Below are 17,892 nucleotides of genomic sequence, written 5' to 3' on the forward strand. Positions count from 1 at the left end.
ACGTGCTCTGTACCGCAATCAATTGCGCACCAAGTCCGCACATCGTTGGGCACAGTCGGAGGATCGTCGCTCAAATCACTTTCTGCGTCAGATGAAAAACTTTCCCACGCATCGCTGTCACTCAACTCCTCCGCAAGCGATTCCGTATCGCTGTCGCTGTTTTCCAGCAGGTCGCATAGCGATTTTGAGGTAGAGGCGCGCTTTGCCATGACCGCTGTGCTGTTTACAGACACAAGTACAGTAAATCTGCAGACAAGGGCACTGGAGAAAGCACTAGGGGGCAATCAAAGGTCACTGTATATTATTTTTTATTGTAATCCAATTGTATCAGTGTGTTTTACTTTGTTTTCACTTTTCACTGTTTGAATTTCGCGCCGTCCCCCACACCCCGTTCCGCTCCCCTGCGACGCTCGCAGGTAAGGGAATCAGGGGAACACAGTGCATCGAGCAGAACATCCGGCCGCCATGCACTGGGGAAATACATCGCTGGATCGCAGGGAAAAGGTAAGTAACTTCTTTCTGCATCCAGCGAGGCAAACCCGAGTGTGTTAGATAGAAAAGGTCCTGGACCGCCGCACTCCTTGAAACAATGTCTTTATTTAGCAAGTGAAGTTCAAAAAACAAAAAACAACCAAAAACAATGCAGTCAAAAAGAAGTGGACAAAAGGAAAAGGATGGCTGACATGTTTCACATCGTAAGATGCTTACTCATAGCTCGGGGTTACCGATCGCAGCACAAAAATCTCACCCCGAGCCACACTCGGGAATACCGTTAGGCAGGTTAATGTACACTACTGAAGTCGCTCCGACTTCAGAAAAGGTTCCTGTACTACTTCAATCCGACTTGTAGGCAACTTGTACCCAATAGAAGTTGCCTCGGGAGTCTTATCACTGTCTTAACTGAAGCAACAATATAGGAAGATAACATACATTTCTCAGGCTAACCCCTCCCTCCCCCTCCCTCCCACAGAGCTGATTGTTGTTTGATTGGCCACTGGAAAGCCTCCTGTCCTGGAGGCGACTTGAAGTTGCATTGTACTGTCCTGGAGGCAACTTGAAGTTGCCTTGTAAGTTGCCTGATGATTCATACTCAAGTCGTTCATACTCATTCATACTCAAGTTGCCTCCCAAGGTCGTGCTGGAAGTCGTGTTGCCCCTGTGTGAACCGACTCTTACTATTATATTTTTGAGTACAGAAAAAATACTAAAAAAATGTTATAATATCTCAAAAACATGTACTATCGTATCAAGAGTCCATGTGTCAATCAAACACCAAGTATCCAAAATAAAATGGATAACCGCAAGTGGAGAAACAAAATCCACTGTGTCCAAAGGAAGATAATCCGATCCCACAAGGATAGCAAGATAGGGGTGCAGAATGCAGGGAGTAAAACAGCTGTCCACCACCACCACAATTGATTCTTCCTCGTGTGTCACACACAGGTATAAGGGGGGAACCTTACCAGATAAGTTGGACCTCAGATGGCAAGGTCATGAGGGCTTTGCAGATGTACCTCTGCAGGGTTTGAGTGGTAAGCCGGGATGTCCAGAATGCTGAACTCCTCAAGATCTCCTCATCTCCATTCCTGGAGTTACTGATGGGGGTCCAGTATTACCGCTCTCTGCACATGTGTTGTTTTATAAAGCCACAAAGGTCTGTGTATTTTTATGTTTACTAATACGAAAGTGTTATTTTCTTGATTTGCAGAATTCACCAGTACACATCTGAAGAATTTGCCTCTTAGGCTGGGTTCACACTGCGATTTTCCCGTCCGTCAGCCGCATACGATTTCAGTATTGAAAACGTACCGGCCCGTACGGGAAAACGCATACATAGACAATGCATTGCAAATCGTATGCACTCAGATGCATCCGGGTGCGTACGATTTGCTGGCAAAACGTTTTTTAACAGTACGCAAAACCGCGTTCAACCACGGTTTTGCGGCCGTTTTTGAAACCATATGGCAAACGCATACGTTTTTTTTTAACATTAAAGTCAATGGAAAACGCACATATGTGCGGTTCCATACGTTTACGTCCGTTTCAGCCGCATACGTTTTTTCATATAAATCGTATGCGGCTGACGGACGGGAAAATCATAGTGTGAACCCAGCCTTATCCTGAAGCAGCCTCAGTCAGCCTGTGATAACTAAACAAAAGTAGACCCCCTTCACTTCAGCAAAAACCAAACAGAAATTTTTTTTGCTGAAGTGAAGGGGGTCTACTTTTAACTCTCAAACCAAGTTACTCTCAAACCAAGGTTTTACTGTATACCAAAATAAAGGGAAAAAAAGTCTAAAAAAGAAACATAATGCATCTAAAAATTGAGAAAATGAAATATAAGGCATTTTGGTTTTTGGGTTTAATACCACTTTAGGGCCTTTATTTTTTTAAATTGTGTTTTCCTTTTTTTGCAGACCTGTTGTAAATAGAGTGTGAACACACTGATTTTAGCATTTCCTTCTCAAATGCATTAAAACAATATTTTAAGAAGTACTTCACTAACTTGAAGAAGTGCTCTAAGGGGCACAGTGGAATCCTATATATAGTAATAAACATGATTTATTATGACATTTACAAAAACAGACACATCTTCTAGCTTTGAAAGCGCTTGTGAGGACCACCTGCATGGCTTCCTTGTCTTCTGTCCTCGGCTTGCCCTGGAGTTGACAGATAAGACGTGAACATCCTTTAGAAAAGGAAACAGTGATCTCTGTCATTTCAATCAGGGTTTTTAGTCTAGCATTACATCCAGGACATCCTAAAATAAAAATTGTTCAAAAATAGCCCTTTAAGCGGAAGACAACACTGTACGATGTAAACAATCCACTTGTCAATGAGTTTTGCGATACAGTATCCCAGCACAGGTGCAATGCGGTCCATCAGAAGATATAGATGTAGAGACCATGTGGGACTTCTCAGTTATATTCTAGAGCAAAACAGGAAGACAGTTTTTACTGATGTTTTTTTTTTTTGTAACCATGAGATCCCATATTTTGTCATGATAACAATTGCATTACACTCTTCCTTTGTGTAAACATATTTTTGTCACATTTTCCTCGATAACCTATTATTCCTATTGTCACTTGTGACTTTTAACCTTGTATAATTAGGTCAGTGCAGGACACCTTCCACTTTATTTCCTCCTGACTACTGTTGCTTGGGAAGTGGGCCAAATATGGAATAACGGTATTAAAGGAAAGGAACAGGTGGGGCTCTTTCGGATCATGTAGGTTTGTAATTTTTTTTTTTTAGATTAATATTTTTTTTGGCAAGGCTTTGTTTTATTTTTAAGACAAAATACCTTGGCGAATCCAAAAGGATATTATACATCCTGTAGCATATAGATTTCCCACATATGATGTGCATAGATACAATGTAATAAACACAGGCCAAGACGCCTTTGCGTGCAATGATAGAGCAATTAATATTGCCAGGTGCACGTTTTATGTGATTCTTTACAGCTCAGTGTCATTCTACACGTAATTTAAAGGTTACTAGGCACAAGTTCAGAGGCTCCCTGATCTAGCCCTAATATTAATACCAGTGCTAAAAATATGCTGGATGAGCCTGGATATTCAAATTTAACATCCCCTGTAAGGCTGAGAGAGTCAGGTGGAAATCTGGAATGAGCTGACCTATCTAGGACACAATTCTAGTGCTTTTCCAGGAGACATGAACACCAAAAATAATTCCCTATAGATCTATGACACCCACAAGTTATGATTTTTTCTCAAATATCAGCTGAGCTATCTATAGTGCTCTGAAAAGTTCCACAAATAACTTTGAAGGACCTCCAACTGGGGTGCCAGAGAATCAGGCGAAAATCTGGAATGAGCTGACCTATCATAAACACATTTCTAGTGCTTTTTCAGTAGACGTGAACACCAAAAATAATTCCCTATAGATCTATGACACCCACAAGCTATGATTTTTCTCAAATATCAGCTGAGCTATCTATAGTGCTCTGAAAAGTTGCACAAATAACTTTGAGGGACCTCCAACACTGAGATTAAATTTTGAAACAGAGCAGACTATTGTTGCATTAGAGAAATGATAAGCATGGTGTTGGATTAATGTCACTCAAGTCATTCTCTCAGGTAGCTCAGCTCACTCTGCTCCGCCATCCCAGCATTGACTCGTGGCCTTCCCATCTCTAATGTAAAGAGAAAAGGCATTCTTAGGCCCTGTACACACGAGCGGATATCCGATGAAAACGGTCCGCCGGACCGTTTCCATCGGACATTTCTGCTCCGGATTTTGATCTGATGGGCTGTACACACCATCAGATCAAAATCCCAGCGGAAAACATACGCGGTGACGTGGCCGCACCGTCGCCACGACGATGACGCGGCGACGTGCGCGACCCTGGAAGGTAAATACTTCCACGCATGCGTCGAATCACTTCGACGCATGCGAGGGATGGGGATCGGTCGGACTTATCCGGTGAGTCTGTACAGACGACCGGATAAGTCCGACAGACAGGTTTCCAGCGGATAGATTTCTTAGCATGCTAAGAAATTTTTATCCGCTTGAAAACGGTCGGCTGGACAAATGTCCGCCAAAAAATGTCCGCTAGGCCGCCACACACGACCAGATTTGTCTGCTGGAACTGATCCACGGATAAATCCCAGACGGACAGATCCGGTCGTGTGTACGGGGCCTTAAAAGAGAATCAGGGTGAGCTGAGCTGCTGAGAGAATCACTTGGGTGACTTCAGTGCATCTCCTGTGAAATTTGTGGATGGATTTCTGCATTGTTAAAGTGTATGCTTAGCCAATAGAGTTGGGTAGAGTAGGAATGGTTTAATATCCATGGCATTTTATTTTGTGTCCTGGTCAAGAGATTTACCTTTTTACTTTTCATCCTGGAGAAAAAACAGAAAGTGAGAGAAAATCTCGACAGGTAGTAACTGTCTAATGCCTCGTACACACGACCAGTTTTCCAGTCAGAAAAATTGCCATGACAGTTGGGAAAACTGGCCGTGTGGGGAAAGCCTGCGGTGGAGCATACACACAGCCAGGTTTCCCGACCAAAGCTCTCATGGCAGTTTTTCTGCCAGGAAAACTGGCCATGTGTAGGGGAAAAAGCTACCGAGCAGGTTCTCAGTTTTCCCCTTGGTTTTCCCGGCAGACTTTTTATCACCGACAAACCGATCGTGTGTACGGGGCATAGGAGGCATATTCCCCTCTTAGACAATTACCATCGTTACAGGTGCCATCCACTGTAAGATTTCCCCTCACTTCTTGTTCTGTGACAAAAATAACTTTTTGGAGTTTCCATCACTTTCTGCCCTAGTGTCAATGGTCAGCAGGACAGATAAAGAAGGTGAATCATCTTAGAAGGAAACAGCAGAAAGTCTTGACAGGGGTTCTATCCATTGCTACTCTACCAAACTGAAAAAAGTTTTGGCTATGGATAGACTTTAATAATATGTAATATTTGTCCATATTTTGGACCACAGGTTCACCTTACAGAGGAATTGCAGTCTGCTCATATAATCTGTAATAAAAACCTTGGGCCAGATCCAGAGAGAATTGGATCCGCGCAGCGTATCAGAGATACGCTACGCCGCCGTACCTTACCTGGCGGAATTTCGAATCCTCAACGATTTTGCGCCGTAAGTTACGGCGGCGTAGTGTATTTCTGGCGGCGGAATTCAAATCGGCGATCAGGGGGCGGGTTTCATTTAAATGAAGCGCGTCCCCGTGCCGAATGAACTGCGCATGCGTCGTCCAGAAATTTCCCGCCATGCTTTGCGCGAAATGACGTCGCAACAACGTAATTTTTTGAATTTAGACTTGAGTTACGTCCATCCCTATTCACGGACGACTTACGCAAAATACCAGCTTTAACTATATGCTGGAAAAGCCGACTACAGACGACGTTAGAAAATGCAACGGTCGCGCGTACGTTCGTGGATCGTCGTAAATCGCTAATTTGCATACCCGACGCGGAAAACAACGCAAACTCCACCCAGCGGGCGCCGACGTACACCTGTCAGATCTTACCCAAAAGCCGTCGTATCTTGTTTTGAGGATTCAAACTAAAGATACGACGCGGGAAATTTGAAAGTACGCTGGCGTATCAGTAGATACGCCGGCATACTTGCTCTGTGGATCTGGCCCCTTGTTGCCATTCTGAAGCTTCCCTCCAACCGCTTTTGCTTTTTACCAGACAAGAAACAGGAAGATGGCTGTATAAGATATTTACTGGCATAAAAAAAATGTTTTACTATCCAAAGTTAAAACAACAAGGGCAGAAGATTTAATAGATGGAAAGATGAAAAAATAACTGCAGTCCTGCTTTAATGTCTGATTGCTCTCTTGATGAATGTTGGTGAATATTTAGTCCAAATTTTACATTTCCTGTCCAACAGGCTCAACAGGAAGGGGACAATTACCTTAGATGTTTCTGCAGCTGCAGCTTACTGCCAAGTGGGTTCAAGTGATATGTAGGGTGAGGATGATGAGATGGCAGACCTTAATGGGTTGCCAGAGATTGTAGAGGAATAAAGTGAGATAGAGGCTTTTGAGGTTATTTTGTTTCAGGGGTCTATTTTTGCCAATAATAGTAATTAGTGCAGCGCTAAATAAAAGCTGGATATAAAGTTCATGAATATAAATTCCCAATGGAGTGTCCACTCGTGATTCATATATTCATACAGGTGACAACATGCAGAGCCTCCACCACTGGTATCACTAGCAGCTCACCTCACAAGGTGGACCCCAGACTTAACAGGTAGGTCAAATACACTTTCCCATAAAGGGTCAAAAATCCACATCGTCCCATGCACGTTACATCCTGTGGGCTGGACTTTGTCAGTGGATGAAGTCCCACCCACAGAAAGCAACGCCTATGGAACGGAAGGAATAACATGATGTCACCCTCGACCATCATTGTGTTTATCATTAGAACACTCATACACCGGGCACTGGGTGAGTGCCATGTTTGTAAGTTTTATCTTGTTTTTTTAATAAAGGAAGTTGTATACAGGGAGCACTATATATCTCCTTTCATTACATGTGCCTTGCTCATTCGGATTCCCAGTATATTGTACAAAGGAGATTAATTGATACATGTTCACTCCAGCCGTTGGTGGTTTTCATATTTTTCTATGTGGATTTCCTGCTTTTTGATCCTTTATGGGAAAGCGTATTTGACCTACCTGTTAAGTCTGGGGTCCACGCTGTCAGGTGAGCTGCTAGTGATAACAGTGGTGGAGGCTCTGCACATTGTCACCTGTATGAATATATATGAATCACGAGTGGACACTCTATTGGGAACTTTTATTCATAAACTTTATATCCAGCTTTTATTTAGTGCTGCACTAATTATGTTGCAGCAAAAACTACTTTAAAACGTTTTACAAGTAATAATGCGCAACAGATTGGGGTGCTGATGTTATATGTAAGCCAAATAGTAATGTAGAAGTTAAAAAAAAACATATTACACATGCAAATTATGTGATGTTAGAATATGGTGTCGCTGACAGTCAATGATACGGATACTTTTCTGTTACAGACAGTGCATACATAAAGACATCTCCTAAGCATGAATTTTTAGAGTTGGGTTTTTTGACATGTCGCCCTTGAAATCACATAAAACAAAAGTCCCTCTCCCCACCAAATAATATTATTTAAAAATTGTTCGAATTAATACATGACCCGCATGTTAGTGCCCAGCTCCCAATATCCTTGTTTAACAAACCCATGCACATGAGCCTTGAAAATGGGCAGAATTAATTTCCAAGATTTGGACCCCCTCTCACTCATACTGACTTAACTGAGGTGCGTATTCAATTTGTGGTTCCAGAATTCATGTTGACTTTGATGAATAATCTGCAAATCAAAGCACATTTATTCATCACAGTTCTTGATCAGCAGAGTTGCCATGCTTGGAGATGACAGGAGAATATATATATATATATATATATATATATATATATATATATATATATATATATATATATATATATATATATATTAAATTACCCACCTCTACCTATAGGGCCATCATAGATCTTCATCAGTCCTGCTTTCAGGAAATTCACCCATAAAGAGAAGTGAAGAGGCTCTGAGGTCAGGTCAGGTTTATACTTAGGGATACAGGAAAAGTCAGTCCAGACAGGTCAGCTTGTTAATTGAGGTCATGGGGAAAATGCTGACCCACCCAGAAAAGCCCCTGAACAGTCATTGTATAGAAGAACGGAGCCATTAATTTACACTTCCTGATGGTGAAAAAGGAAACCTCTATTGCTGGTTTATTTTTAGAAATCAGGAATCACTCAACATGTATAAAATACACAATATGACATTGCAAGAATGAAAAACATACAATTGATTTAATTACAACTACAACAAAAAGCAACAATACTATATTTATTAAAAGCAAGGCCTACACTATATGTAAGGAATTCATTTTGGTCTTTGACAGTATAATTCAGTACAGTACAGTTACAATACAATTCAATACAGGAGGAATCAGAGGGCCCTGCTCCTTAGAGCTTACAATCTAGGGGATATATCAATACATAGAATATTGTTGTGCTGTTTCTTAGATCAACAAGATTCCAGCATCCAGCCATTTTCTGTGGTTAGAAAAATGGAAGTGGTTAAGCTATTGTTTGCTACAGGTTTAAGCACACTACTGATTTTTCCAACATGATGAAAAACAAGGTACAGGAATACCCCGCTTTAAGTACACTCACTTTACGTACACTCGCAAGTATAGACATACCCACGAGTGTACTTATAGTACCTCGAAAGTACAGACATCTCGTGCCGCGCAGCCGCGGTATGGCCTGGAAGAGGCGGAGCTGCCACATGGAGTTGTTGCCAGTGAAGTCCCAGAGTTGCCCACCAGCCAGCCCAGAGTTTCCTGCCAGCTAGCCCAGAGTTGCCCGCCAGCTAGCCCAGAGTTGCCCGCCAGCCAGCCCAGAGTTGCCCGCCAGCCAGCCCAGAGTTGCCCGCCAGCCAGCCCAGAGTTGCCCGTCAGCCAGCCCAGAGTTGCCCGTCAGCCAGCCCAGAGTTGCCGCCAGCCAGCCCAGAGTTGCTACCTAAACATAAGTGGATTACTGTACAGTACTATAAACTTCACTCCCTGACCCCCCTCCCCCCCAACTACAGCCCATAGCCCTCCACTATAAGCCCTGATTCCCCCTCTACAGCCCATGACACCCCACTAAAGCCCCTGACCCCCTAAAAGTGAAAAAGGTATTTCTTCACTTTAAGTACATTTTTGTTTTACATAAATGCTCTGGTCCCATTGTGTACTTAAAGCGGAGTTCCACCCTCTTTTTTAACTTTAAAGCATTGTATAGCATACTGCCCCCTTAAACATATTTGGCATGTGTTTTTTTTTTATTTTAAAAACTCACTTTGTTATCACCGTGAGTTTCTTTCACCCGCCGCGGCGCAGCGCTGCTATACCTCCTGGGACATGTTTGTGATCAATCCCAGGAGGCAGGGCTGAAGGATCGCCGCTGTTTCAGCTCGAGCGAGCGGGCTGGAGGGGGCGGGCTGGAGGGCGGGCGGAGGCGGAGAGATGTTTAACAGCCCCGCCCACCGCCAAGGGAAGCATTGCGGTTGTCTTTGAAACATACGGCCCCACCCCCTGTCACTCTCAGGATCCCAGCAATAATCTGGCCGCTGGACGAATGTGGGCGGGGTATCAGGAGGGGGGGGGGGAACCGTGCGGCAGTGTTCCCCCCCCCCTCCTGATACCCCCCCCCCCTCCTGATACCCCGCCCACATTCGTCCAGCGGCCAGATTATTGCTGGGATCCTGAGAGTGACAGGGGGTGGGGCCGTATGTTTCAAAGACAACCGCAATGCTTCCCTTGGCTCCTCAATGCCGGCTGGCTGGGATGAAGATGACAGCAGCCGGGGGTGTGTGTCCAGCCTGTCATCAGTGTTAGCAGAGATCAAACCATGTGTGTGCTGCCTGCTAGAGCTACGCCAATATACAGCCCCACCCCTGTCATCTCCATCCTCCCTGTCACCCACCCCTGTCATCTCCATCTGTCATCTCCATCCTCCCCGTCACCCACCCCTGTCATCTCCATCTGTCATCTCCATCCTCCCCGTCACCCACCCCTGTCATCTCCATCCTCCCCGTCACCCACCCCTGTCATCTCCATCTGTCATCTCCATCCTCCCCGTCACCCACCCCTGTCATCTCCATCCTCCCCGTCACCCACCCCTGTCATCTCCATCTGTCATCTCCATCCTCCCCGTCACCCACCCCTGTCATCTCCATCCTCCCCGTCACCCACCCCTGTCATCTCCATCTGTCATCTCCATCCTCCCCGTCACCCACCCCTGTCATCTCCATCCTCCCCGTCACCCACCCCTGTCATCTCCATCTGTCATCTCCATCCTCCCCGTCACCCACCCCTGTCATCTCCATCCTCCCCGTCACCCACCCCTGTCATCTCCATCTGTCATCTCCAACCTCCCTGTCACCCACCCCTGTCATCTCCATCCTCCCCATCACCCACCCCTGTCATCTCCATCCTCCCCGTCACCCACCACTGTCATCTCCATCTGTCATCTCCATCCTCCCCGTCACCCACCCCTGTCATCTCCATCCTCCCCGTCACCCACCCCTGTCATCTCCATCTGTCACCTCCATCTGTCATCTCCATCCTCCCCGTCACCCACCCCTGTCATCTCCATCCTCCATGTCACCCACCCCTGTCATCTCCATCCTCCCCGTCACCCACCCCTGTCATCTCCATCCTCCCCGTCACCCACCCCTGTCATCTCCATCCTCCCCGTCACCTACCCCTGTCATCTCCATCTGTCATCTCCATCCTCCCCGTCACCCACCCCTGTCATCTCCATCCTCCCCGTCACCCACCCCTGTCATCTCCATCCTCCCTGTCACCCACCCCTGTCATCTCCATCCTCCCTGTCATCTCCATCTGTCATCTCCATCCTCCCCGTCACCCACCCCTGTCATCTCCATCCTCCCCGTCACCCACCCCTGTCATCTCCATCCTCCCCGTCACCCACCCCTGTCATCTCCATCCTCCCCGTCACCCACCCCTGTCATCTCCATCCTCCCCGTCACCCACCCCTGTCATCTCCATCCTCCCCGTCACCCACCCCTGTCATCTCCATCCTCCCTGTCACCCACCCCTGTCATCTCCATCCTCCCTGTCACCCACCCCTGTCATCTCCATCCTCCCTGTCACCCACCCCTGTCATCTCCATCCTCCCCGTCACCCACCCCTGTCATCTCCATCCTCCCCGTCACCCACCCCTGTCATCTCCATCCTCCCCGTCACCCACCCCTGTCATCTCCATCCTCCCCGTCACCCACCCCTGTCATCTCCATCCTCCCCGTCACCCACCCCTGTCATCTCCATCCTCCCCGTCACCCACCCCTGTCATCTCCATCCTCCCCGTCACCCACCCCTGTCATCTCCATCCTCCCCGTCACCCACCCCTGTCATCTCCATCCTCCCCGTCACCCACCCCTGTCATCTCCATCCTCCCCGTCACCCACCCCTGTCATCTCCATCCTCCCCGTCACCCACCCCTGTCATCTCCATCCTCCCCGTCACCCACCCCTGTCATCTCCATCCTCCCCGTCACCCACCCCTGTCATCTCCATCCTCCCCGTCACCCACCCCTGTCATCTCCATCCTCCCCGTCACCCACCCCTGTCACTTCCTCTGACACTCCCGTTGCTATTGAAACCTGATCTGAAACCATTACACTGCTTGTACAGCACTGAGCATGTGCGAGGCTGAAATCCAGGAAGTCATACAGTCTGGCTTCATGATGCCCACACTTAAGATGGCCCCAGTCAATTTCTGTTTTAAAAAGTGTCTAAATGCTGTAACAACCTAACAAAATGGACCTTAATTTACAGACTAACTGTAGTAGAATACATTAAGCTTGTGTATTACAGGGGTATTTATATTTAAAAAGTTTTTATATTTAAAATTGTGGCCGGAACTCCGCTTTAAAAGTGGGGTATGCCTGAATTGGTATTCTGAAACAGGATCACAATGTAATAACAGATTTAGCATGCATTGATGTAGTTCAGCCAGCAGATGGCGCACTATGACAATTTAATCAAACATGAAGCCACTGTGCATAGGAACTGTTCAAAAGGCAGGGATTGCTGACCTCACGTTCTATATTAATTCACTGTCTGACATGCTGATCCTCTGGGCCCAGTATTTTCTGAGTCTCAAACCTTTCAACATGCAGGCAGATCAGAAGCTTTGACTTACATGGTATGCTTACTTGTTCCAGGTATAAAATAAAACAGTAACACTAGCGTTAGCTAGGCAAAAGAGATGCTCTAATATTGCTTTCATTTAAAAAAATAATAATAATTCATTTCGTTTTTCTGTACCTGTATGTCTGAGATGAAGTGTAAAACTGGCTATATACTATACACTCTGGCCTGGATTCAAGAAGCAATTGCGCCTGTGTAACCATAGGTTACACAGCGCAATTGCTTACTTGCCCCGGCGTAACGAATGCTCCTGATTCAGGTACCTCGTTACGCCGACTGCAGCCTAAGATCTGCGCGGCATAAGGCTCTTATGCCCACATATCTTAGGCTGCATTCTTGCGATGGCCGCTAGGTGGCGTTCCCGCTGTGCTCAGCGTATAGTATGCAAATTGCATACTAACACCGATTCACAACGTTGCGCGAGCCCTGCGTACGCAATTTACGTAGTTTCCGTACGGCGTTTTTTGCGTAAGGCTGCCCCTGCTATTAGCAGGGGCAGCCAATGTTACGTATACCCGTCGTTCCCGCGTCGCGAAATTTGAATTTTACGTAGTTTGCGTAAGTGAATCGTGAATGGCGCTGGACGTTCACTTTGAAGCAAATGACGTCCTTGAGACGTCATTTGCCGCAATGCACGTCGGGAAAGTTTCCCGAAGGAGCATGCGCTCTACGATCGGCGCGGGAACGGGATCATTTAAATTGCGCGCGCTTGCGCCGGGCATTTTTCCGGCGCGCCCGCGCAATTTACGGAGCTTCTGCTCCGTGAATCGAGGGCAGCGCAAAAAAAATGTGGGGGCGCAGGGCAAAAACGTTGCCCTGCGCCTCCGTAAAAATAGCGCAATTCTAGCTGAATCCGGACCTCTGATTGTAAAATCTCATTTGGATTTATAAAAACAATATGTACAGCATATACAGTATATCTATATATACAGTACAGACCAAAAGTTTGGACACACCTTCTCATTCAAAGAGTTTTCTTTATTTTCATGACTATGAAAATTGTAGATTCACACTGAAGGCATCAAAACTATGAATTAACACATGTGGAATTATACATAACAAAAAAGTGTGAAACAACTGAAAATATATTTCATATTCTAGGTTCTTCAAAGTAGCCACCTTTTGCTTTGATTACTGCTTGGCACACTCTTGGCATTCTCTTGATGAGCTTCACGAGGTAGTCACCTGGCAAGACACCCCATCACTCTCCTTCTTGGTCAAATAGCCCTTCCCCCGCCTGGAGGTGTGTTTGGGGTCATTGTCCTGTTGAAAAATAAATGATGGTCCAACTAAACGCAAACCAGATGGAATAGCATGCCGCTGCAAGATGCTGTGGTAGCCATGCTGGTTCAGTATGCCTTCAATGTTGATTAAATCCCCAACAGTGTCACCAGCAAAGCACCCCCACACCATCACACCTCCTCCTCCATGCTTCACGGTGGGAGCCAGGCATGTAGAGTCCATCCGTTCACCTTTTCTGCGTCGCACAAAGACACAGGGGTTGGAAACGAAGATCTCAAGTTTGGACTCATCAGACCAAAGCACAGATTTCCACTGGTCTAATGTCCATTCCTTGTGTTCTTTAGCCCAAACAAGTCTCTTCTGCTTGTTGCCTTTCATTAGCAGTGGTTTCCTAGCAGATATTCTACCATGAAGGCCTGATTCACACAGTCTCCTCTTAACAGTTCTAGAGATGTGTCTGCTGCAAAAGGTGGCTACTTTGAAGAACCTAGAATATGAAATATATTTTCAGTTGTTTCACACTTTTTTTGTTATGTATAATTCCACATGTGTTCATTCATAGTTTTGATGCCTTCAGTGTGAATCTACAATTTTCATAGTCATGAAAATAAAGAAAACTCTTTGAATGAGAAGGTGTGTCCAAACTTTTGGTCTGTACTGTATATATCTATATAGATATATCTATAGATATCTCTACATATCTATAGATATATATAGATAGTGATTGACGAACATCCGATGGGACGGTTCGCGAACGCTAACCGCGAACGATCGCAAATGTCCGCGAACCACAAGTTTGCGGCGGGCCCCATTGACTTTAATGTCAGGTGAATATTAAAAACCTTCAGGTCCTATTTGCAGCCACAAAATACTTACTAGCTGTGCACAAATAGTCCCACAACATGGACACTGACCTACCAGAAGGATTAAGTAACTGATGGCCATTACAAGCACCAAAAATTAGCCGACAGGCCTTCACCTGACAGCAAACAACTTTGTATTCTGTGGCTGGAGGTACATTAAGCTATTCACCGCATACAGAAGTAAGTTTCGGCCATTACAGGCCCTAAAAATTAGCCCACAGGCGTTCACCTGACAGCAAACAACTTTGTATTCAGTGGCTGGTGGTACATTAGGCATTCTTCGGATACAGAAGTAAGTGTCGGCCATTACAGGCCCCAATAATTGGCCCGCAGTCACAGGCGTTCACCTGACAGCAAACAACCTTGTATTCTGTGGCTGGTGGTACATTAGGCACTGTAACAGCACTGGTGAACGGCGTGAACCACAACTGCGGTTAGCAAGGAATTCAATGCGATTCTCTATGTGACAACTCAGTATTAGGCCCCAGGCGTCACTCCTCGCAACAGGAGTTTGGGGGATCTCTACATCATCTCTGTGTCACATAAGGCGTTGAGCTACTAAGCATGGACGCATTACAACATGCGACCAAGGCTTAGCGTTTAAAATTAGTTCAAGGTCAATATCCCAATACACCACTACATGCAGGTGATTATCAGTAAGGGACCCCAGGCATCACGCCTAGCAACAGGAGTTTGGGGGTTCTCTACATCATATCAACCTTACCATGTAGAGGTGTATATAGGCCACTAGGGGAGATGCTATGAAATAGCATCAACCCCTAGCATAGAAAAGTTAGAGCGAACATGTTCAACAATTAGGATGAGGCCTATAAGTATTTTATACTTCTGTCAAGCACGTAGTAAATTGTATTTGTAGTAACAAGTATTAATTGCATACGAGAGATAGTGTAGCTCAGGTACTTTGAGGATACACGTATAATACACAAGTTGTACTGGCAACTAATAGAAATGTATGAGAGGCAATATAGCTCAGGTACTTTGAGAGTACATATAGTATTAGCCCACGGCCACAAGCGTTCACCTGACAGCAAACAACTTTGTATTCTGTGGCTGGTGGTATATTAGGCATTCACCAGATACAGAATAAAGTGTCGGCCAGTACAGGCCCAAAAAATTAGTCCACAGGCGTTCACCAGAATTTGAATGAAACATGGTCTACTGGTCACATGTGTTGAATTCCTCCGAGATCCATGCTTCATTCATTTTTATAAATGTGAGGTAGTCAACACTGTTGTGAGCTAGGCGACTCGAGTGCGCTTATCGGTCACGACCCCCCCTGCTGTGCTGAACGTCCTTTCAGACAGGACACTGGATGAGGGGCAAGCCAACAGTTCCATTGCAAATTGTGCAAGCTCTGGCCAGAGGTCAAGCCTGCCCACCCAGTAGTCCAGGGGTTTATCACTTCTCAGTGCGTCCACAAAGACCGTTAATCCGATGTAGTTGGACACCTGTCGCTCTAGGCGTTCCCTGATGCTGGATCCAGAGGACAGCTGTCGATGAGTCGGCTGAAAGAATGATCTCATATCATTAGTGACTAAGACATCTTCAAACCGCCCTCTTCTTGCAGGCGCTGTTGGATTGGTACCCGAAACTGTTTCTCTGTGAATGGAAATTCCTCTGCCAGCGGACGCAAAAGCAGAATGCAGCATTTCTCAAAGCAAGGCCTGGATGTGCTGCATTCTGATAGCTCTCTGTGATGGTGGTATAATTTCCGCCATGTTTTGTTTGTACCGGGGGTCTAAGTACGTTGCCACCCAGTACTGGTCCTTGCCCTTTATGCTTTTTATACAGGGGTCCCTCTTAAAACACCGGAGCACTAAACTGGAAGCGCTGTACTGGCCTGGCTCCTGCTCATCATCCAGGATAATGTCGTCCTCGTTCTCCCCCCCCCCCCAATCCACGGACAACACCAGGGATCCCAGAAAGGTTTAAAGCATGCTCTTCTTGCTCCTCCTCCGCCCCGGCACCATCCTCCTCTGACTCCTCTTCAGACTCCCGTTGTTGACGTGTCTCAGGTGGAGTAGCCCCCCCCGGGAATTCATCCAGCATTGCGACCTCCTAATTTTCCTGCTCCTGCTCCTCGACGGCTTGATCAACGTGATGCAATGCACGCTCCAGAAAGAAGGCGTAAGGTACGATGTCACTGATGGCGCCCTGGCTGCGACTGACCAGTTTGATGATCTCATCAAATGGCCGCATGAGTCTCGCATGAGCAGCCACTGGCGCGGTGCAAAAAAACCAAGCTCCCAGAACCTGTCCTGCCGCAGAGTTCATACAGGTAGTTGTTAGGCTGCTACAGCAGAAACGTGCAGTTATCAAGCATATACAATGTTGAGTTCCATCGCGTCGGGCAGTCACAAATAAGACGTCTGACGGGCAGGTTGTGTCGCCGCTGAATGTCAGCAATGCAAGCCATGGCCGTGTAAGATCTTCTGAAATGGGCCGAGATTTTCCTGGCCTGCCGCAAGACGTCCTGGAGCCCAGGCTATTTGGCAACGAATCGCTGCACGACCAAGTTCAGAACGTGTGCCATGCATGGCACGTGTGTAATTTTGCCCTGTTTCAGCGCGCTCAGCAGATTGACACCGTTGTCGCACATCACTTTACCAACTGTCAAATTGAGCGGTGTTAGCCACTGATCTGCCTGTGAACGCAAAGCTGAAAGGAGTGCAGGACCAGTGTGGCTCTTGTCCTCCAGGCACAACAGACGCAGCACAGCATGGCAACGTCTCAGCTGGCATGTCGAATAAGTTCTGGGAATCTTGTGTGGCGCAGCGGAAGAGACGGTAGCATCGGAAAATGAGGATTCACCCAAGGAGGAGAGGGAGGATAGAGTAGGAGGAGGAGGAGAAGAAGAGGCAGGCCTGCATGTAATCCGTGGTGGTAAAACCAAATCTACATGGGTGCCACGGGTTACATGTGTGCCATAGATACATTCACTTGCCGCTGAACATGGCCATATAGCTCTGGGATGCCCTTCTGTGAAAAAATGTTCCTTCCTGGGACCCTCCATTGTGGTGTTCCAATGGCCACAAATTTTTGAAAGGCCTCCGACTCCACCAGTTTATATGGCAGTAGTTGGCGGGCTATCAGTTCCGACAAGCCAGCGGTCAACCGTTGGGCAAGAGGGTTATCCGGTGTCATTGTTTTTTTACGATTGAACATTTGGGCCACGGAAGCCTGCCTTTTTGCAGAAAACCGTGAGGAAGGCATGATGGAAGGTGGAGTGGAGGACAATTGTGAGCATAGAGGGGAAGGAGAAGGAGAAGGAGAAGAGGCTAGACAGTGAGAGCCTGGAGTGTAGCTTTGTGGGTTCTATTCAATTCCCATCAAACGATATCCAAAAGTGCATGTGATTCCATGTATCCAACAATAGTGACTAGGACCTTCCTCCACCAACACCAGCCACATAGCCTATTCACTGGATTTATATGACCCCCATGCCAGAAGTTATATACAGCAGGTTAATACAGACAAACTCCCGATGATTGGCAGCTTGTCTTCTTTTC

Source organism: Rana temporaria, chromosome 5 (genome assembly GCF_905171775.1).
Source record: "Rana temporaria chromosome 5, aRanTem1.1, whole genome shotgun sequence".
Lineage (NCBI taxonomy): Eukaryota > Metazoa > Chordata > Amphibia > Anura > Ranidae > Rana > Rana temporaria.